We start from the raw sequence: 24,294 nt of genomic DNA on the forward strand, positions 1-24,294 counted from the left end.
CATTTTTCCTGCCTTAGTCCCATCAGAAATGGGATTTTACTGTGTGTCCTGCGTGCTGATAACACACAACTTGCCAAGGTTTGACGGGATGGAGGAGGAAAGAGCAATGTAATTGAGGAAGTTGTGAGATTTCTCTTCACCTCCAAATGACAGATAAAGCTAGCCAGTGAACGTGAAATATCTTGGAAGGCTTCCTGGCTCAATTAAAATCCAACTTTAATGAAATATTTTGTTTAAAGAGAAAAATGGTGTCTCTCTACTGAAAACTGTTTAGGACAGCTGCTATGGGGGAAGCAGGTGGTTGCAACTACCCCGAGGGCTGCAGAAATATTAATATGTAAATGTCTCGAATTTCACTCAAGTTCAGGGCAGCTTCCTAACGTCTGGAGGAAGACAGAGCAGGCCACAAAGCAGGGAATACCTTCTCATTTGACCGGAGCAGGGTCTGTTTGTCTAAGTCCCCATCTCAGCCTCTCTGTTTGCTGTTAGCTCACAAAGGCACTGCGTTCAAGTTTCAAAGCCAGCTCCTCCCTCCTCGCATAGCAAAGACATAACATGTCATCAGAACCCAGGGTTTGCCAGAACCCATGATTTGTTTGTCTAGACTGGCCATTGAACTCTGTTTATTACTAAACATCATGTGGAATGGGCAACAAATCAAAGGGGTTCCTGGGAACCTGCAAGGCTTGTCTGGCTGAGCACAGCCAGGGCTGCATGGGGACATTCTTCCTTCTCAGTTTCCACAGTCTGGAGAGGCCTACCTTTCCCAGGACCTGGAGGCTGACCACTAGACTAACCTTTCATCTTTTTTCGACCCAGGACATGACCCCAGGTCACTGATAACCCCCAGAGCCCCTCCCCACCATTGTTGGAGTGGCAACCCTTAAGAACTATATTCTGGGAAAGGTCATGAGGAATGAGTAAAGATTAACATTTGAAAATGGACCATGGGAGGAAAATGCTATCAATCACAGCAAAATAGTCTGCCCAAAGAACAGAGAACCAAAACAACAACAACAAAAAGATATAGATAATATCCTCTCTTCAAGATGCAAATGTGGCATTTATAAGAACTCTTCGGGTTTGGTTTTAGAAAGACACATAATTAGCAGATACACAGTTAGGATTTTCATGGATAATTGCTGCCTAAATTTTAATGAATATACAAGTTCTCTACTTTAAAAGATTTAATCTGGAAGATAAAATGAACAGAGACTCATGCTTTCTTTAGAAAATAATGTACAACTTGATTCTTTTTTTAAAAAAAAAAGCACCTCTTGGGAATGTAAATTGGTGCAACCACTATGGAAAATATGGAGGTTCCTTAAAAACTAAATATAGAATTACCATATGATCCAGCAATCCCACTCCTGGGCATATATCTGGAGAAAACTCTAATTCAAAAAGATATATGCACCCCAATGTTCATAGCAGCACTATTTACAATAGCCAAGACATGGGAGCAACCTAAGTGTCCATGGACAGATGGATGGATAAAGAAGATGTGATATATGTACGTGTACAATGGAATACTACTCAGCCATAAAAAAGGAATGAGATAATGCCATTTGCAGCAACATGGACGGACCTAGAGATTATCATACCAACTGCAGTAAGTCAGAAAGAGAAAGACAAATATCCTATGATATCACTTATCTGTGGAATCTAAAAAAGGATACAAATGAACTTATTTACAAAACAGAAACAGACTCACAGTCTGTTTAGCACAGGAACTATATTCAATATCTTGTAATAACCTATAATGAAAAAAATACATATATACATATATATATGTGTATAACTGAATCATTTTGCTGTATACCAGAAACTAACACAACATTGTAAATCAACTAGGCTTCAATTAAAAAAATTTTTAAAAAAAGGAAAAGAAAAGCACCTCTATTGCCTATAAAAATAGAACAGCTTTGGACAAAAATCAGTTCTCCCATGCAATATTTTGGAAGTACACTGATTTTGTTAAGGAAGACCTATGAGCTGAGAGAGCTACTATAAGATCCAGGGTCTAAGGATGCAGGTCTCTAGTTGGAAAGGCCTCAGTATCTAATCCATATGAACTTTACACATTATCTAAATAGGAGTAAATTCTCTAATCTGTTTCACTTCTCCCTAGAATTGAAAATGATCACACAAAGGGATGCAAAGCAACACAACACAGCACTTCCAAATGAGGTCTACCTGCTGCACCATGACAATTTCATGGTCATTCATTCATCAGACAAAGAAATCAAACGGCTCAAAACTACCAGAACCCTAGAGCATTGGCCAGGGCCTCCTGGCCCATCAATGAGCAGCAGCAGATTTGGCCTCTGCCAGTCCACTGTGCTCTCTATCTGCATCCAAAGGCTAGAACTAGAGACCGGTATAATCCCAGAGGGGTCAACCATACCCACAGGCCTGCAAGTATTCTGATAGTTCTAGGGGAATTCCAGGGGAAGTGGGGGATGGAGAAAACCAACCAAGATGTTCCTGGGGCCCATTGTGACCAAGGCCCTTGGGATGGCTTCCAGAACCCGAAAATGACAAAGAGGACCTCAGGGTGCTGCCCCAATGAACCTGAGGGGATGCCACAATACACCCAATCTACTGATCAGGGGTCTCTGGTTCAGCTTCAGCCTTTGGAGAAAACTCCTAGTGAAGTCAGATGCCTTATTATATTATCATCCCTGTCATGGAAAGGCAAAAGCTGTTTTGTGATTAGAAGGAATCAGGTATAATGAATGTATATTTATGTCTAGGAATAAGATTCCATTTAGGGTACATACCAGTGCCTTCTGCTTTGGTTTTTACCCTTCTTCTCCTCTCCTCAACTTTACCAGGTAGGTGCCTCTAATGCTGAAATGCTGGTTGAATTAAATTGAATAAATTCAGTTGAACTTTTGAAAGCTCCAAAACAAAACAAAAAAACAAATAGTCGGGCTTCCCTGGTGGTGCAGTGGTTGAGAGTCCACCTACCGATGCAGGGGACACGGGTTCGTGCCCCGGTCCGGGAAGATCCCACATGCCGCGGAGCGGCTGGGCCCATGAGCCATGGCTGCTGAGCCTGTGAGTCTGGAGCCTGTGCTCCACAACGGGAGAGGCCACAGCAGTGAGAGGCCGTGTACAGCAAAAAAAGAAAACAAAACAAAACAAATAGTCATTTTCACCCAGGTTCACACAGCAAATCATTTTCTTTAAAAGTTGAAGGAGTATCACATGAAAGTAGAAACAGCAGATGTATGAGAAAGGATCTCCCCCACTCAGTTTGGGCATTGATTTTTCTTTTTCTTTTTTTTTAAAGAAGTCTTCACATAGATGGTACTAAGTTATAATTTAACTCTCAAGTTAACTATAGGTCCCCTTGTCTTTCAAGTCATACAAACACACAGGGCTTTAATGATTTTTAACTAAAAAAGAAAAAACATGCCATATGAAAATCACTTCTTCTAACTCCAATCCTCTGGCCACTCAAAGATTGGCCTGTGAGATCTTTATCTAGTCGTGAGAGTAACACAGGAAACTCTCAACAGTCCAGACACCTTTAAGTTTGACAAACACAGGAAGGTTATGAGCTTAAGAGGTTCTGGTTGTGCAGTTAAATCTTTATTTGAACACTTGAATAATAATTTCCCTCCTGAAAAGAGGATGGTGGATTTTTAGCTAAGTCAGTTCTCAGTTTCAGTTAGACCAAACCTAACACGTAAACAGCTTTTTCCATCATAATAAAGGAAAGAAAAAAGGAATCCAGTTGGAAGAGACACAAAATAGTTTTTACAAGGAACCCCTGAGAAAGACATTCCTTCTTAAGGACTGTTCGCATACACAGGAGACTAATGAATATATGAAATTTGTGCATAAAATCATCCTTTAAATACAACAAAGGACTTACTCATTTACCGCCCCCCCCCCCCAAAAAAACATCTTTGGAAGAAAGACGACCGTGATTGTCACTGAGTTATGGGATTATGAATAATTTTCCTCATTCTTTTTACTATTTTCCAAGGTTTTACACAAAGACCAATTCTTACCTTTAAAAATCAGGGAAAAAAATTTATTTATTTTTTTGATTAAAGAAATCCTAGGGTAGGCTCTAAGGTGAAGAATCAGTCTGAGAACTGTGAGCCAGCCCAACCCTTGCCTTTGTGTGCTTTAGAAATAGGCCAGGCCCGGCCCGTGGGGACCGGCAGGATTCTGCCCCACTCACCCCTTCCAACAAGCACCACCAGCTATGCACACACTCAGTGCTGTTTGCTCCATCTCTCTGTGGCCCAGACTTCTATTACGTCAAGTTCTGCTTACCTGTTCATTTGCACCTGTGTGTGACTGTGTGACCAGGGTCCTCAACCTTCACACGCTGACCAGGAATTTGAGGCCTAGCACTGGGGAATCTAAACTGGCCTTGACGTTCTACTCGAAACTCCCGTCTAAAGAAGGCACCCCGGTGCGCTTCCGGGAAGATGGCAGAAGAGTAAGACGCAAAGATCACCTTCCTCCCCACAGATACACCAGAAATACATCTACACTTGGAACAACTCCTACAGAACACCTACTGAACGCTGGCAGAAGACCTCAGACCTCCCAAAAGGCAAGAAACCCCCCACGTACCTGGGTAGGGCAAAAGAAAAAAGAATAAACAGAGACAAAAGGATAGGGACGGGACCTGCACCAGTGGGAGGGAGCCGTGAAGGAGGAAAGGTTTCTACACACTAGGAAGCCCCTTCACGGGCAGAGACTGTGGGTGGCGGAGGGGGAAAACTTCGGAGGCGCGGAGGAGAGCAAAGCAACAGGGGTGCGGAGGGCAAAGTGAAGAGATTCCTGCACAGAGGATGAGTGCTGACCAGAACTCACTAGCCCGAGAGGCTTGTCTGCTCACCTGCCGGGGCGGGCGGGGCTGGGAGCTGAGGCTCGGGCTTCGGTCGGACCCCAGGGAGAGGACGGGGGTTGGCGGCGTGAACACAGCCTGCAAGGGGTTACTGCACCACAGCTAGCCGGGAGGGAGTCCGGGGAAATGTCTGGACCTGCCGAAGAGGCAAGAGACTTTTTCTTCCCTCTTTGTTTCCTGGTGCACGAGGAGAGGGGATTAAGAGCGCTGCTTAAAGGAGCTCCACAGACGGGCGCGAGCCGCGGCTAAAAGCGCGGACCCCAGAGACGGGCATGAGACGCTAAGGCTGCTGCTGCCGCCACCAAGAAGCCTGTGTGCGAGCACGGGGCACTCTCCACACCCCCATTCCGGGGAGCCTGTGCAGCCTGCCACTGCCAGGGTCCCGGGATCCAGGGACAACTTACCCGGGAGAACGCACGGCGCGCCTCAGGCTGCTGCAACGTCACGCTGGCCTCTGCCGCCGCAGGCTCGCCCCGCACTCCGTGCCCCTCCCTCCCCCCCCCCACCCCGGCCTGAGTGCGCCAGAGCCCCCGAAGAAGCTGCTCCTTTAACCCCGTCCTGTCTGAGCGAAGAACAGACGCCCTCCAGCGACCTACACGCCGAGGCGGGGCCAAATCCAAAGCTGAGCCCCTGGGAGCTGTGAGAACAAAGAAGAGAAAGGGAAATCTCTCCCAGCAGCCTCAGAAGCAGCGGATTAAAGCTCCACAATCAACTTGATATACCCTGCATCTGTGGAATACCTGAATAGACAACGAATCATCCCAAATTGAGGAGGTGGACTTTGAGAGCAAGATTTATGATTTTCTCCCCTTTTCCTCTTTTTGTGAGTGTGTATGTGTATGCTTCTGTGTGAGATTTTGTCTGTATAGCTTTGCTTCCACCATTTGTCCTAGGGTTCTATCCATCCGTTTTTTGTTGTTGTTGTTTTAATTTTTTTTCTCTTAATAATTATTTTTTTATTTTAATAACTTTATTATACTTTATCCTTTCTTTTTTTCTTCCTTCCCTCCTTCCTTCCTTCCTCCCTCCCTCCCTCCTTTCTTTCTTTCTACTTCTACTAATTCTTTCTTTCTACTTTTTCTCCCTTTTATTCTGAGCCGTGTGGATGAAAGGCTCTTGGTGCTGCACCCAGTAGTCAGTGCTGTGCCTCTGAGGTGGGAGAGACAACTTCAGGACACTGGTCCACAAGAGACCTCCCAGCTCCACATAATATCAAATGGCGAAAATCTCCCAGAGATCTCCATCTCAACACCAACACCCAGCTTCACTCAACGACCAGCAAGCTTCAGTGCTGGACATCCTATGCCAAACAACTAGCAAGACTGGAACACAACCCTGCCCATTAGCAGAGAGGCTGCCTAAAATCATGATAAGTCCACAGACACCCCAAAACACACCACCAGACGTGGACCTGCCCACCAGAAAGATAAGATCCAGCCTCATCCACCCACAGTAAGATAAGCAAAATGAGAAGACAGAAAAACACACAGCAGATGAAGGAGCAAGATAAAAACCCACCAGACCTAACAAATGAAGAGGAAATAGGCAGTCTACCTGAAAAAGAATTCAGAATAATGATAGTAAAGATGATCCAAAATCGTGGGAATAGAATGGACAAAATACAAGAAACATTTAACAAGGACCTAGAAGAACTAAAGATGAAACAAACAACGATGAATAACACAATAAATGAAATTAAAAATACTCTAGATGGGATCAATAGCAGAATAACTGAGGCAGAAGAACAGTTAAGTGACCTGGAAGATAAAATAGTGGAAATAACTACTGCAGAGCAGAATAAAGAAAAAAGAATGAAAAGAACTGAGGACAGTTTCAGAGACCTCTGGGGCAACATTAAATGCACCAACATTCGAATTATAGGGGCTCCAGAAGAAGAGAAAAAGAAAGGGACTGAGAAAATATTTGAAGAGATTGTAGTTGAAAACTTCCCTAATATGGGAAAGGAAATAGTTAATCAAGTCCAGGAAGCACAGAAAGTCCCATACAGGATAAATCCAAGGAGAAACATGCCAAGACACATATTAATCAAACTGTCAAAAATTAAATACAAAGAAAACATATTAAAAGCAGCAAGGGAAAAAAAACAGATAACACACAAGGGAATCCCCATAAGGTTAACAGCTGATCTTTCAGCAGAAACTCTGCAAGCCAGAAGGGACTGGCAGGACATATTTAAAGTGATGAAGGAGAAAAACCTGCAACCAAGATTACTCTACCCAGCAAGGATCTCATTCAGATTTGATGGAGAAATTAAAACCTTTACAGACAAGCAAAAGCTGAGAGAGTGCAGCACCACCAAACCACCTTACAACAACTGCTAAAGGAATTTCTCTAGACAAGAAACACAAGAGAAGGAAAAGACCTACAATAACGAACCCAAAACAATTAAGAAAATGGGAATAGGAACATACATATCAATAATTACCTTAAATGTAAATGGACTAAATGCTCCCACCAAAAGACACAGTTTGGCTGAATGGATACAAAAACAAGACCCACTTCAGACCTAGAGACACATACAGACTGAAAGTAAGGGGATGGAAAAAGATATTTCATGCAAATGGAAACCAAAAGAAAGCTGGAGTAGCAATTCTCATATCAGACAAAATAGACTTTAAAATAAAGACTATTAAAAGAGACAAAGAAGGACACTACATAATAATCAAGGGATCGATCCAAGAAGAAGATATAACAATTGTAAATATTTATGCACCCAACATGGGAGCACCTCAATACATAAGGCAAATACTAACAGCCATAAAAGGGGAAATCGACAGTAACACATTCATAGTAGGGGACTTTAACACCCCACTTTCACCAATGGACAGATCATCCATAATGAGAATAAGGAAAAACAAGCTTTAAATGATACATTAAACAAGATGGACTTAATTGATATTTATAGGACATTCCATCCAAAAACAACAGAATACACATTTTTCTCAAGTGCTCATGGAACATTCTCCAGGATAGATCATATCTTGTGTCACAAATCAAGCCTTGTTAAATGTAAGAAAATCGAAGTTGTATGAAGTATCTTTTCCGACTACAATGCTATGAGACTAGATATCAATTACAGGAAAAGATCTGTAAAAAGTACAAATACATGGAGGCTAAACAATACACTACTTAATAACGAAGTGATCACTGAAGAAATCAAAGAGGAAATCAAAAAATACCTAGAAACAAATGACAGTGGAGACACAACGACCCAAAATCTATGGGATGCAGCAAAAGCAGTTCTAAGAGGGAAATTTATAGCAATACAATCCTACCTTAAGAAACAGGAAACATCTCGAATAAACAACCTAACCTTGCACCTAAAGCAATTAGAGAAAGAACAAAAAAACCCCAACATTAGCGAAGGAAAGAAATCATAAAAATCAGATGAGAAATAAATGAAAAAGAAATGAAGGAAATGATAGCAAAGATCAATAAAACTAAAAGCTGGTTCTTTGAGAAGATAAACAAAATTGATAAACCATTAGCCAGACTCATCAAGAAAAAAAGGGAGAAGACTCAAATCAATAGAATTAGAAATGAAAAAGGAGAAGTAACAACTGACACTGCAGAAATACAAAAGATCATGAGAGATTACTACAAGCAACTCTATGCCAATAAAATGGACAACCTGGAAGAAATGGACAAATTCTTAGAAATGCACAACCTGCCAAGACTGAATCAGGAAGAAATAGAAAATATGAACAGACCAATCACAAGCACTAAAATTGAAACTGTGATTAAAAATCTTCCAACAAACAAAAGCCCAGGATCAGATGGTTTCACAGGCGAATTCTATCAAACATTTAGAGAAGAGCTAACACCTATCCTTCTCAAATTCTTCCAAAATATAGCAGAGGGAGGAACACTCCCAAACTCATTCTATGAGGCCACCATCACCCTGATAACAAAACCAGACAAGGATGTCACAAAGAAAGAAAACTACAGGCCAATATCACTGATGAACATAGATGCAAAACTCCGCAACAAAATACTAGCAAACAGAATCCAACAGCACATTAAAAGGATCATACACCATGATCAAGTGGGGTTTATTCCGGGTATGCAAGGATTCTTCAATATATGCAAATCAATCAACATGATACACCATATTAACAAATTGAAGGTGAAAAAACATGTGATCATCTCAATAGATGCAGAGAAAGCTTTTGACAAAATTCAACACCCATTTATGATAAAAACCCTGCAGAAAGTAGGCATAGAGGGAACTTTCCTCAACATAATAAAGGCCATATATGACAAACCCACAGCCAACATTGTCCTCAATGGTGAAAAACTGAAAGCATTTCCACTAAGATCAGGAACAAGACAAGGTTGCCCACTCTCACCACTATTATTCAACATAGTTTTGGAAGTTTTAGCCACAGCAATCAGAGAAGAAAAGGAAATAAAAGGAATCCAAATCGGAAAAGAAGAAGTAAAGCTGTCACTGTTTGTAGATGACATGATACTATACATAGAGAATCCTAAAGATGCTACCAGAAAACTACTAGAGCTAATCAATGACTTTGGTAAAGTAGCAGGATACAAAATTAATGCACAGAAATCTCTGGCATTCCTATACACTAATGATGATATACCATGTTCTTGGATTGCAAGAATCAACATTGTGAAAATGACTCTACTACCCAAAGCAATCTACAGATTCAATGCAATCCCTATCAAACTACCACTGACATTTTTCACAGAACTAGAACAAAAAAATTCACAATTTGCATGGAAACACAAAAGACCCCGAATAGCCATAGCAATCTTGAGAACGAAAAACAGAGCTGGAGGAATCAGGATCCCTGACTTCACACTATACTACAAAGCTACAGTAATCAAGACAGTATGGTACTTGCACAAAAACAGAAAGATAGATCAATGGAACAGGATAGAGAGCCCAGAGAAAAACGCACGCACATATGGTCACCTTATCTTTGATAAAGGAGGCAAGAATGTACAGTGGAGAAAGGATAGCCTCTTCAACAAGTGGTGCTGGGAAAACTTGACAGGTACATTTAAAAGTATGAGATTAGATCACTCCCTAACACCATACACAAAAATAAGCTCAAAATGGATTAAAGACCTAAATGTAAGGCCAGAAACTACCAAACTCTTAGAGGAAAACATAGGCAGAACACTCTATGACATAAATCACAGCAAGATCCTTTTTGACCCTCCTCCTAGAGAAATGGAAATAAAAACAAAAATAAACAAATGGAACCTAATGAAACTTCAAAGCTTTTGCACAGCAAAGGAAACCATAAACAAGACCAAAAGACAACCCTCAGAATGGGAGAAAATATTTGCAAATGAAGCAACTGACAAAGGATTAATCTTCAAAATTTATAAGCAGCTCATGCAGCTCAATAACAAAAAAACAAACAACCCAATCCAAAAATGGGCAGAAGACCTAAATAAACATTTCTCCAAAGAAGATATACAGACTGCCAACAAGCATATGAAAGAATGCTCAACATCATTAATCATTAGAGAAATGCAAATCAAAACTACAATGAGATATCATCAGAATGGCCATCATCAAAAGATCTAGAAACAATAAATGCTGGAGAGGGTGTGGAGAAAAGGGAACTTTCTTGCACTGTTGGTGGCAATGTAAATTTATACAGCCACTGTGGAGAACAGTATGGAGGTTCCTTAAAAAACTCCAAATAGGGGCTTCCCTGGTGGCACAGTGGTTGAGAGTCTGCCTGCTGATGCAGGGGACACAGGTTTGTGCCCCGGTCCAGGAAGATCCCACATGCCGCGGAGTGGCTGGGCCCATGAGCCATGGCCACTGAGCCTGCATGTCCAGAGCCTAAAAAACAAAACAAACAAAAAAACTACAAATAGAACTACCATATGACCCAGCAATCCCACTACTGGGCATATACACTGAGAAAACCATAATTCAAAAAGAATCATGTACCAAAATATTCATTGCAGCTCTATTTACAATAGCCAGGAGATGGAAACAACATAAGTGTCCATCATCGCGAATGGATAAAGAAGATGTGGCACATATATACAATGGAATATTACTCAGCCATAAAAAGAAACGAAATTGAGGTATTTGTAATGAGGTGGATAGACCTAGAGTCTGTCATACAGAGTGAAGTAACTCAGAAAGAGAAAGACAAATACCGTATGCTAACACATATATACGGAATTTAAGGGAAAAAAATGTCATGAAGAACCTAGGGGTAAGACAGGAATAAAGACACAGACCTCCTAGAGAATGGACTAGAGGATATGTGGAGGGGGAAGGGTAAGCTGTGACAAAGAGTGAGAGAGGTGTGGACATATATACACTACCAAACGTAAGGTAGATAGCTAGTGGGAAGCAGCCACATAGCACAGGGAGATCAGCTCGGTGCTTTGTGACCACCTGGAGGGGTGGGATAGGGAGGGTGGGAGGGAGGGAGACGCAAGAGGGAAGAGATATGGGAACATATGTATATGTATAACTGATTCACTTTGTTATAAAGCAGAAACTAACACACCATTGTAAAGCAATTATACTCCAATAAAGATGTAAAAAAAAAACAAAAACTACAATGAGGTATCACCTCACACCAGTTTGAATGGGCATCATCAGAAAATCTACAAACAACAAATGCTAGAGAGGGTGTGGAGAAAGGGGAACCCTCTTGCCCTGTTGGTGGGAATGTAAATTGATACAGCCACTATGAAGAACAGTATGGAGGTTCCTTAAAAAACTAAAAATAAAATTACCATATGATCCAGCAATCCCACTACTGGGCATATATACCCAGAGAAAACCATAAATCAAAAAGACACATGCACCCCAATGATCATTGCAGCACCATTTACAATAGCCAGCTCATGGAAGCAACCTAAATGCCCATTGACAGACGAATGGATAAAGACGATGTGGTACATATGTACAATGGAATAATACTCAGCCATAAAAAGGAACGTAACTGAGTCATTTGTTGAGACGTGGATGGATCTAGAGACTGTCATAGAGAGTGATGTAAGTCAGAAAGAGAAAAACAAATATCGTATATTAACGCATGTATGTGGAACCTAGAAAAATGGTACAGATAAACCGGTTTGCAGGGCAGAAATTGAGACACTGATGTAGAGAACAGACGTATGGACACCAAGGGGGGAAAACTGCGGTGGGGTGGGGATGGTGGTGTGCTGAATTGGGCGATTGGGATTGACATGTATACACTGATGTGTATAAAATTGATGACTAATAAGAACCTGCAGTATAAACAAACAAACAAAACAACATACTAAACTTTCTTTGGGTTATTTGTGTGGAAATATGTTAATATAAATGTTTCAGACATTACATGAAATTTCTGAAAATCTTTTATGTTCTGGTATAATGTTATAAGTCATAACTCTAGTTATTACTTTAATATGTATATCTCAGAAATAACTAAATTTCCTTGTCAATTGCATTATTATGAACTTTCATCAAATCTTTAACCATGGTCATTTTTAAGTCTTTTGTCATTTACAGACAGTTCTGGGTGTACTCTGATGCTTTTGCAAAAATGTTCCTATAAAAGGGTTTCAGGGCTTCCCTGGTGGCGCAGTGGTTGAAAGTCCGCCTGCCGATGCAGGGGACGCGGGTTCGTGCCCTGGTCTGGGAGGATCCCACATGCCGCGGAGCGGCTGGGCCCGTGAGCCATGGCCGCTGAGCCTGCGCGTCCGGAGCCTGTGCTCCGCAACGGGAGAGGCCACAACAGTGAGAGGCCCACGTACCGCAAAAAAAAAAAAAAAGGTTTCATCTTCAAGGAATTCACGGAAAAGACTCTGACAAGTACAGGTTTCTGGTAACTGACTATAACTGCTGAACTGAATGAATAAGCATTTTCAGAACTCTAATGGAAAACTGATGAATTCATAAAAGTGCTAACAAAAGATCAAGATGAAAAAAAAGGAAAAAACAATAATAATTCAGAATCCCCCCACCCGCATTTCTGTTAATGTTTTGGAATCCATGTAGTATGGACTTTATTCTTTCTTTAATGTATAGTTACTTATGCATTCTCATGAATATAATCTCTGGGTCCTCCAATTTTCTATTTTGTTATGCTTAGTGTTTTATAAAGTTAGCTATATTATTTTTCATTTACACGTTCAAAATTAAGCTAGAGTTAATAATGACCTCAAGAAAAAATCACCTCACACCATACATTCTTTTTAACCAAATTTCAATTAACTGGAAAGTTTGGGTAATACTGTGTAATGAACCTCTCTCCCTCTTTCCTCCCTATCTTTCCCCTCCCTCCTTCCCCCCTCCCTCACCTCCTTCCTTCCTTCCTCCCTTCCTTCCATCCTTCCTTCCTTCCCTCCTTCCCTCCCTCCTGCCTTGCTTCCTTCCTTCCTTTTTCCCCTCTTTCCACCCTTTGACATAATCTAATCTTTGCTCCAGTTTTAGCTTTATTTTTTGCATAGAAACATTTAAAAAAAACAAAATCCCAACTCCTAAACTACGCATTTTCCTCCTTGAAAGCTCATACAATCCTAAAGCTATAAATTCCTTGTCTTCTAGATGATAATACAGAGGCCCAGGAAGTTCAGGTGTCCTGCCCACTTTCATTCTCACAGGAGAGTCATAATTAGGTCCCAGATCTCCAGCGCCATTTGCATTACACAACTGCTCCTCTCATTTGGTTGTGTGTGTGTGTGTGTGTCTCCCCTGTTCTGCTCTTCCTTCCAAGCCTTCTCCCTTCCACAGACAAATATTAAATACCAAGTATGTGCCAGCCACTGTTCAAGGTGTTAGGAGATATGAAGATGAACAAGGCAGTCTCTGTTTTCTAGAAAGTTACAATTTAGTGAGGGACTCAGACAAGTAACAAATAATTACAGTACAGCATGAAGATGGGTGCCTATGAAGGTGGTCAAAAGATACAAACTTCCAGTTGTAAAATAAGTAAGATACGAGATGTAATGTACAGCATGGCAACTAGTTAATAATATGGTATTGATTATTTGAAATTTGCTAAGAGGGTAGACGTTAAAAGTTCTCATTACAAGAAAAAGAAAAAGAAGTTCTTTGGAACTATGTGTAGTTGTTACCGATCAGGGTCCTTGGGCTCTACCCTGCTTTTGCTCCGGGAACCTCAGAAGTGGAAGTTGTATTTTGGCCTTTTTGTATCTTGTTTATAACTTGCCCCAACTGCTCATGCATGTGGTTATTTTTAGTCCCTTATAGTTTCTTTGTATTCAGTTGCTGGAGGAGATGAGGAGATGTTTGTCCAGGTGCAAGCACTGCAGTAAAGGGTCCCAGGTCCCAGGTCCCAGCCGGTTTCATAGTGACAGATGTTAACTAGACCTATTGTGATGATCATTTCCACTGTATACAGATATCAAATCATTGTTATGCTGTACACCTAATGTTAGATGTCAATTGTATAATTTTTATAATTCAATAAAAAATGAATTATATCTAAAAAAAAAAAAAAAGGCACCCCAGACAGTTTACGTCAAGAAACAGCAGTTTTACTTACCTTTCAGCGTGAAGGAATACCAGAAAGGGCTTCACTAAATAAAGGGTATGCCGACATGGGCAAGTAAGAAGGAGAGAATGCCTGCTTTCAAGTCCCCTTTCTGCACGTGCAACTTAAAGACAGATCTTTACTCACCACGGCGTTGGGTCTTCATCAACCTCAACATCCGGACCAACTTCTTTTGACTTTCAAAACAGGGCCCCTGGGCTTCCCTGGTGGCACAGTGGTTGAGAATCTGCCTGCTAATGCAGGGGACACGGGTTCGAGCCCTGGTCTGGGAGGATCCCACATGCCGCGGAGCAATTGGGCCCGTGAGCCACAACTACTGAGCCTGCGCGTCTGGAGCCTGTGCTCCGCAACAAGAGAGGCCGCGATAGTGAGAGGCCCGCGCACCGCGATGAAGAGTGGCCCCTGCTTGCCACAACTAGAGAAAGCCCTCACACAGAAACGAAGACCCAACACAGCAAAAATAAATTAATTAATTAATAAACTCCTACCCCCAACATCAAAAAAAACAAAACAAAACAAGGCCCCTAACCACCCCAGCCCTAGGACAGCGCTCACACCTTCCTAAGTGGTCACACAGATCCCCGTGGCCAATTTACCGTTCACTCTAACAGGCCACGGGCCCCCCTCGGGGTTCCATGTGTTCTGGGAGCCTGAGCTTGAGAACATTCTGCTGCCTGGTCAAATCTGGAGGGTACACTCACAGCCCTCGGCGCTTCCCATGTTGGCAAAACCTCCCAGGTAACTGACGGAGGCTGTGAGAGGTGAAACAGCCACCTGCATCATCCGACCGAGCTACCAAAGTGACCTGATGGAGAAGGAGGGAGGGAGGGAAGGAAGAAAGGGCCTATTATCTGCCCGGGCAAATAAATAGGGTTAAATCTGGCCATCAGGACTGGCGACACAATTTGCAAAACTTGGTACAAAATGAAAACATTTTGTACTTTACCTTTTAAAAGTATTAAGAATTTCAAGACAGTCACCCAGAGCAGAAACTAAGTGTGGGACCCTTCTACGCACAGTGCCCTGTGTGACACGTAAACACCCAGGAAGCTGGTCCTGCTGGCTGTCGGTGGGCAAGTCATTGGCTTCCATGTCCAAATAAGCAGTTGTCAGGTGGGCCAGAGAGAGGAAAGCAGTGAAATAAATAAATAAACTCACAAACAAGCCATCAAGAAGGGAAAAGCTCCAAGTCCCAGGTCAGCCTTGAATTTGCAGACAGCTCAAGGCATTGTTCAGATAGTTTTCTATTTTGTCATCTGGAAAAATGGGGCATTATTAATGACAAACATCACGGTGGTATGACTCGAACTTGGCAGTTCCTGATCCTGCCAAGTGATGAGCATGTTAAATATACCCTCAATCCAACTATGGAGAGCAGTTTTCATTATGGCAGAACTGGACGGAATTCAAATCACTCTGCAAAAAAAACCATCAAGCCATAATTTTCTCCCCCAGTGTACTCATCATGTTCAGATAGAAGACAGTTGTGAAATGAATGAAATTTACCTTTTTCTGGGCCGCCAAAGACAGCATTAAGAGCCTTCATTTCTGGAAACCCCTGAGCCAACCCAGGCCCAAGCTCCCACCTGGACCAGCCCTCCCTCGAAAGCCCCCAGAAACTCCTCATTCCAGCTTTTCTGGGATTCACCAGCTTCCCATATTCCCAAAGTTCCCCCCAGGTCTTGGCAGGGATCCCAACAAATAAATTTATGTACATATTTTTAAACCAATTATTTTATTTTTATGCTCAAAAAGTGGTTGGAGCCAAATTTTTTAACAAAATTCATAGAATTCAGGATCCCTTCAAGCTGGATCCTCCATCCTTAATAAACAGTTAAAGAAAAATGTCCAGGCACCAACTGCAAAGCCTGCCAAAGCCAGACACTGCTTTGCAATGTAAATCACTTTTTTAGGAGAAAAGAGAAAACATCAAGATTCTAAAACTGGCACTAAAAGAGTCCTGCCGAGGTGGATGAATGGTTTGTGGAGCTGTAAAAACATACTGAGGCCTTGTATGAACACATCCTGGGCCTTCAGACATACGAGCCACATCATTATAAACGGTCTGGTGTATGGGCTGCACGGGCCTACCCGCTCACACATCTACCCCACATACACCCACAGTTCCTCCTCTGGGGGACTAAGCAAACACATGAAACTCCTAGGCCCTGTGGCTAAAAGAGGCACTCTTTTATTCTGAGTAGCTATATTTCAGGGAAAGGCAGGGGAAAGGAACAGAGATTAGTTGATAGCCTACTGTGTGCTAATTTCTATGTTCAGTGCTTTCACAGCCGTTGACCCATCTTTTCTTCCCAAGGTAAGCCCCAGTTTAAAGGTGAGTGACTCTCTCAAGGTCACAAGCTGATCTGCAGTGGCCAGGGGGTTCAAACCCACTTCAGCAGTCCCAAAGCCTTCTTCTTTCCTCTCCACGACAGTGCAGTTCTGACACTCTGTGAGCCATAGGCAGGGTCCCTAGCTGAGCTGAAGACCCAGCCAACTGTCCGGGGAGGGCCAACTGTGGAGCTCAGGAGGTCACAGCTTGTCCTCCCTCCCCACTGGGAGGAGTCCAGCCTGAAAACAGAACAGGACTGGAGGCTGTGACGGTCAGCACACTCCAGTAAAGTAGCTGGACACAGCACTAGGGTGTCCAGCCAGGAGGAGGCCAAGAGCAGGCACTGGAAGAAATCCACCCTCGGCCAGGTCGCTGCAGTGGGGCCATCTGTGCAGAGAAGAGGGTCCCTGCCATCAGCCACCTGTCAGTCGGTAGCCATCCCACAAGTGGAGAGCTCACTGCCTGGCTCAAAGCCTGGTTCTACTCTTTACCAGCTGGGGGACCTTGAACAAGTTACCTAAACGCTCTGCCTCACTGTCCAATACCAAACCGAGGGGTTTGGAAGATCAGATTGAATACATCCAAAGCCCTCGGAACAGTCCCTAGGACACAGAGAGTGAGTGATCATTGTTAGATGTTAGTGTGTACCAAGCACATTCTGAAGCCGACCTGGGACATCAGAAAGTTCTCTCAACTCCAAAGAGACAGAGCTGTCTGTGGGAAGCCATGGAGCTCCCAACAGTAGCCCGACACTCAGCAGCCCCTCACACAGAGCGCTCAGTGGTCTTAGCTCCGAGAGGGGAGACCCTCTGCTTGCACAATCCAGGCAGACCGTGATCCATGAGCTGCAGCCTGCAGACAGGGTGATGTGCCACATTCCTGTGACAGGATGCCCAGTCCCTTCCCTGGGGCTCAACGTTAAGGCCCACCCATGGCGGAAGTGGTGCTTCTGAGAAAAAACTATCAAATCACTGAGGCTGAAACCATTGGCAAATTCCTGGGGAGTGTCGCAAAGAGGGCACCATCATTCCCCTTTTATGATTATAATAAAATGCTTGGGTGCTGCCAGGGGACTTGCCATTCCCCCAAACCAATCCCTGCAGCTTCCCCACGGGAGGGCCACCCTTCCAGCCAAAGAACTTTCCCAGCATGGAGTCCATCAGCATTTCCAGCAGCTGGAGAACTGGTTTTCCTCCAAGACTGTGGGAGACTAATGGTTCAATTTGTAGCTGCTTAATGGTGTTCTAGGCAGCCTCCTCCACTCATTTGCCCCTGGGCTACCCAAGGACTCACGGTTAATGGGGCAGGTGGAGAAGCCTTTTGTTTCCCCTTGACTGGGCGTGTTAACACTGATCTGTTATGCTATCAGGTCTCTGTGTCTTAATCTCAGTCTTGCTCTGGTGGAATGTTCCTCTCCCACATTCTTCTATCAAGGCCAGGAATTGAATATCCAGAAACTGATAGCTTCAGCCAGTGCCCAGCTTGTGTTCTCCAAGGATCCAGTCCTTAAGAAGGCAGATATCTAAAACCAGCTTAAAATGATAAGAACATGTAACACCCTCCCCTTTACCAAAATGATTGCTCTCTTTTGCAATATTGATAGCTCTGTCTGCACCTTTGCTAAGGACATGAGAATTCACAAGATTAGACAAGAAAGGGTTTCGGTTTGCTTGTTAGTTTCTCCACAACCTCCTTCCCCCACCCATCTCTTTACACTTCTGTTCACTCTGTGCCCTACAGTTACTAAGACCCCTTTTATACATTTTGTCCCCTTCAGTAAAACACGGTTTCAGTGCCAGTAACATGATCATTCGTTTTCATCTGAGTCTACGAAACAGAATCCAGAAAATTCGGTACACGGAGGTAGAAGTCTACTCCCTAGTGGCTAGCCTTCTTAAGAGCCCAGTCACAGAGCCCACAGAACATCAGGCAGCTTTGGCCCTGCATCTTCCTCCGATGGAGGGGGAGCTGACTGACTCAAGCATCCTCACGACCACTGGCTGTCCTGGACATTGGTTGGAGGGGTTCTCCAACTGGGTGGGGGGATGGGGGTGGGAACCAAGAGTTCCCAGCCAGGTAGCCCCACCACTTCTACTGGGAGAATTCCATGACTTCCATTGGCTTTGCTTGGGGAGCACAGAGGTGCTGGGACAGTTTTGGCTGTCCACAATTGTCATGTTCTTTTTGGTGACTGTTGGTTGCCTCCCATAATTTGAGATGGTGAAGGCAAGAGGACTCATCCCCTGCACTTATTCCTAGGGTAGATGTGCTGGGAGACATGGCTGTCTCCACTCTACATGTCTTGTTAGCAAGCCATTGAGTGCCCTTTGTTCTGGACTACCTTTTCAAGGATGTTTGTAGAGTGAATAGTCCTGGGAGACAGAGATAGTGTCTCTCCCCAGAACTTACTTCCGTTATAAAAAGACTTGGTTTCCCTAAACTCAGGTGTCACCTCCTGTGCCAAGATCCACTCCACGCTTAGTTAGTATCTGGCCCTCTTATCACCCTGTGGGCGTTGAAGCTCAAGGAACGGGTGCAAAAATGCTGATACTGTGGCTACTGCTATTGCTGGGAGTGACAAACTGCCCTTCAGCTCTGATGCAAGAGTCTCGTGTCTTCTACCAGCATCCATGAAACTGTGGCAGGCTAACAGGTTAGCTGGCAAGTAGGGTCATGTCTCAGGCACTTCACAGTTCTTGACACTATGTTATAATGACAGCAAATATCGGGCCACATGTTAGCACGCATGCAAACATTTATTCGCAAGCAGGCCCCAAAGAGTCACATAATCCGTTCTTTTAGTGAGGTGAGGTTCTGCCTCTCTAACCCTCAGGCATGTCCCCAAGTCCCTGGCTTACCTGAGGTTGACGCGGCAATGTTCCAGTGGCAAGATTCAGCTAATATTCTATTTGGATCAAGTGAAAGAATCCCCCCAACCCCCCCATCAAGTAACCAGACACAGGACTGGATCGCAGCTCTATGCCAAGAATACCACTCCAAAAGGTACTGGTTTCTGGGCCCACCAGTCTTCTATTCTGTTCATACAAATGTATATTTCTACCCAATGCACGTAAATTAAATGGCAATCAACTCTCCAATAAAAAGTTATTTCCAACATTCTTTATAAGAAGTGAAAAATCATCCTCAGCAGGTCTAGATGGACCTAGTTGAACTGAGCTTGTGGTAATGGACTTGGGGTGTGAATTCTCAATTAGGATCTTTTAAATGCGAACTTACTAACCCTGGAATATGAATCCCAGACTGGGACAGAGTTCAAATGTCTAAGCTACCCTACGATTTGATTAAAACCAACAAGTCACACACATGGTTCAAACTGTCTGCTCTGCAGTATGTTAAAGTAAATTACAACACTTTCAAGGAGGCATTTGTTTTTTGAAGATCCAGCTTCTGGGACACACGGCTCTCTTCTCTTTCGCTTCTCTGTGTTCCGTCTGTTGCAAGGGAACATTCGGTAGGCTCTTCTTGGCTTGTAGAGCCTTAGGTCTTTGGCCCAAATGGCCTAAAGATGAGTACCAGGTACAGTCCCAAGTCATTTAACTTACCCCCTTTAAACCCAGTTTAAAACCCTAATAACTCTCGCCCTTTCTCCTCCCTTCAAGTTGCCTAGCTCCTTTGTCAGCCCCAACTCGTGGCACACATTTATTCATTCAACAACTATTTATTTCAACCCCTGTAGACACTATGCTTCTTTAAGACCCTTGTGCCACACAATCAGCTTCTGTATTCTGGCCCACACAGATTCTCTCATCGCTGGTCAGACAGAGTGGCGTCATATCCTTTTCTTTTGAAGATGAAATAAGATAAAATCCTTATGACCCTGTCACATGGTCACCTCCAAGTGCACTACCCAGCAGGATCTCCCAGAGTCATGGAACAGCAAGCCTCCCAGACCAATGAACATGCTCATCCTGCGCAGTTTATTACGTTTATTTAAACACATAACAAGGGAACCAGATGAGTTAGGTCAACATACTTAGAGCAACATATAAGAGCGGCAGAAGGACCCCACTACCTGAATCCTGGTTACACAATGTTCCTATTTTCTCTTATATTCTCTCTCTCTGTGTCTCTTCTATGAGCCTTCTCTGCTACTGCTGTGGTTAGAAGGACCCAAGCTGATGTAGGCCAAAGACGTGCCCTTGCTCTATCAGGGACAGAGGCAAGTATACCTGGCCAAGAGCTGGAACTTGCCAAATAGCCTCTGAACAACTGTGGATTTTACTTTGGTTCTTGGGCTGAACACATGTGGGCCCATTGCGGGTGCCCATTTCAGGGTGACATAGCTGTCAGCCCAGAAGTGATGAAAACTTACGGCTTAATCTTTCTATTCCTTCCTTATCTAAAGGTAACACTCTTGTTTGTTCCATTATATTCTAATTGTTAACATGTCTTCCAGGTCACTAATTTACTTACTACTTATACTTAACATACCTTCTGAATTCTGCCTGTGCCTCACAAGCCCCTTGCTTCTTCATTACTGCATGCCTAACACATCCACTGAGTCTTGCCCGTGTCTCATAAGCTATGAGCTTACTTCGGTGGTAATGTATGCTTAACAACTAAGCTTCAAAAATCCCATTTGGGCTTCCCTGGTGGCGCAGTGGTTGAGAGTCTGCCTGCCGATGCAGGGGACGCGGGTTCGTGCCCCGGTCCGGGAAGATCCCACATGCCGCGGAGCGGCTGGGCCCGTGAGCCATGGCCGCTGAGCCTGCGCGTCCGGAGCCTGTGGTCCGCAACGGGAGAGACCACAACAGTGAGAGGCCCGCGTACCACACACAAAAAAAAGGAAAGCCTGTTCCAGGAAAAAGATTAGTTTGTTCCAGCTTGAGCCAAAGTGTCCAGTCAGCACTCAGCAAAGTGGCAAAATTGTTTTCTAGCCATGTAGCACTTAATTTACAACTGTCCCAAGGACTGGGTAAGCAAGGTCAGCTCACAGGATAAATCACTCCTCTGCACATGTCTGTGCGTCATCTCAGGATAAAGGAATCCCAAAGGCAGGTCCTGAACCAAAGTGCCCCCCTACCACGTGCTTGTGTTGATTCCTCAGCCCCTGGCCCATTACTACCTAGAGAATCCAGAAAGAGTTTGTTCAAAGACTTCTACCTCTGTCTACCCCTCCCCCCATTCTGGGACTCTATTTCTCCTCCATCCCATCACTAGTCCTGTAAAACGCATATGACATTTTTTGTGCAGTGGGAAAGTGCCTCGGGGTCAAGGTCATTAGCTAAGCCAAAAGACGCTGTCCCCCACAATTCAGTTACCTGGATTCAGGTTTCCAGCGTTAACCAGTGTCCTTCCGCGTCTTCCCTATGCACCTCCACCCAGGGGACCACCTGGGGTGGCAAGTTCTACTTCAGCGCCAGGCCTAAGCTGAGCCGTTCTCTGCGCTTCCTGCCCACAGAGAGCAAGGCCCTTTCTTCTCGGTTTTACACCCCTGCAGCTCCTGCTTGGCCTCTTGAGCCCAGGTTGGCTCCATCACAAACTCCCCCGGGGCACTGCAGGTGACTAGAGCAACTGCTGGGCTTCCCTGAACTCCCTCCTCCCAACACACTGGTCTCTCTCTCCTACTCGCTGGCCCTCCCTCTACAAATTCTCCTTTCCAACTTTCAGACTTTTTCAGCTTCCTCCCCCAGGGGTAAGACTTCAATGTCACAACCAGGAGCACCCCAAACCAGCCAGGAGTCAGTACCTACTCTATGCAATAGATATCCAATCTAGCCAACCCATCCACAAAAAGATGGACACGTGCAAATTAAGCCTATTAAGTCTATTTCCTGGTATGCTTTAATTCCCAAAACATCCATCGATAAAATTTGTGGAGCAGCAAAGCTGTGGATTTCCCTCCTGACCTGCCAGCACGCTAAAAAGCATGAGGACTAAGCCCTGATGATGGATATATCAGTAACTCAACGAGGCCTTCCATAAACATTGGGATTATATTCATTGATTCCTCTGGTTGCCGCAAAGATCACGCTACCCCATTGCCACTCAATACTCATTCCTCTACTTTTTAGACACATTGCCACGCGTTTCCCATCTTGAGGCCTCTAGGCTGCACACTTCTTTCAATACCTCGACACTTCCCTCCAAGTCGCTATATAGACACAGAAACGAAGGCTTTATACCCCAGCTTAGAGCCAACTTTCACTCCAGACCAATGCTACTCAAAGTGTATATCAGAATTATCTAGGAATGGACTTGCTTTAAATGCAGATGCCTGCGTCCCATCTGCTTTGGATCTGGGAATCTTCTTTTGTAAGAGACCTGTGATTCTGAGGATGGCTCTTTGAGAAACACTCCTATACATGTTTTAGTATATGGTAAATCCCTTGGGGACAGGGGTTCACTCCTGGTTCTTCTTTCCATCTCCTGCAGGCTTTAGTAGTTTCCATCATACAACGGGCCCTCAATAGATTGAATGACACTGAAAAATGTCATTACATTGACGTTTAGAGCTCATTCTCACGTAGAGGATGTTGCATTGACCCTGAATATCACAGTGTCTGTTGTAAGAATGACAGACTAGGAGTTGTTTATAAAAACAGCTGGTGTGTACTGAGGGGCTCTGTTTGCAGTGATGATAAATTCTCTTCCCCCAGCTGCCACTGTCTTTTCTCCTAAGTAGAACTGTGTGTATAGCCTGGTCATCAGTCTCTCTGCTGGAGTTAGTGAAATGTTAACTTCTAGCCATTAGCTGAGAGATAGCAGATCACTTATCTATTTTCCCACTCTTTAATCTCTGTCCCCAAAGATGCACTTCTCACATTCCTTCCGAATGACCTGGCTCTTTAAAGCACAACCACCCAGCCCTAAACCCAGCTATCCAGCTGAGGAATTTGTACGCACCACCCCAGTGCCCTACGGTGAAAGGGCCAGTGGGAATTCTCACACCAGGGTTTCCTGGCTACTCCTGGCCACAGAATCTGGGGTGAGTGTAGGAACCCCTGTGTCCATCCCAGGTTCCAAATGACAAGAGGTGAGCAGACAACCCAGTCCCAGAGGCATCACTGAAGCCTGGAGAAATGTTAACAGCTGCATCTGGTTTAGATCTGATTTGGTTTTATCTCTTCAATTTCTACCAGAACTCTTATTCTCCAGTGGCAGATGGATATTTTAAGGGTATCAAAATGTTTTGTTTTGTTTCTATTTTAAATTTAGGTGAACAATAGGACCAGGGGGAGTTTCAAGGTTTTAGTACATAGTTGAACATTTTACAAAATAGTCCTAATGCTTCTGTGCAATGTATTGCATTGTAGTCAGGACTGAGGTTGACATCTATTGAACTAATAGCGCCAGACACTGTGATAAGCACTCTACATGTATTATTGACTTACTAAAACAAAACAATATCCCTATAAGGTAGGTGCTGTAATTACGCCCATTTTACAAACGAGGAGAATGAAGCTTTAAGAGGATATATTTATTTAGGGCCAGACATCTTCGTGGACTGTGCAGTCATCTCCTAGTATGTTCTGATGCAGGGAGCCCGTCACGAGCTCTCTTCCTGTTTGCAGCTCCTGGAGCCCGTC

The sequence above is a fragment of the Lagenorhynchus albirostris genome, chromosome 3 (assembly GCF_949774975.1).
Source record: "Lagenorhynchus albirostris chromosome 3, mLagAlb1.1, whole genome shotgun sequence".
In the NCBI taxonomy this organism is placed as follows: Eukaryota; Metazoa; Chordata; class Mammalia; order Artiodactyla; family Delphinidae; genus Lagenorhynchus; species Lagenorhynchus albirostris.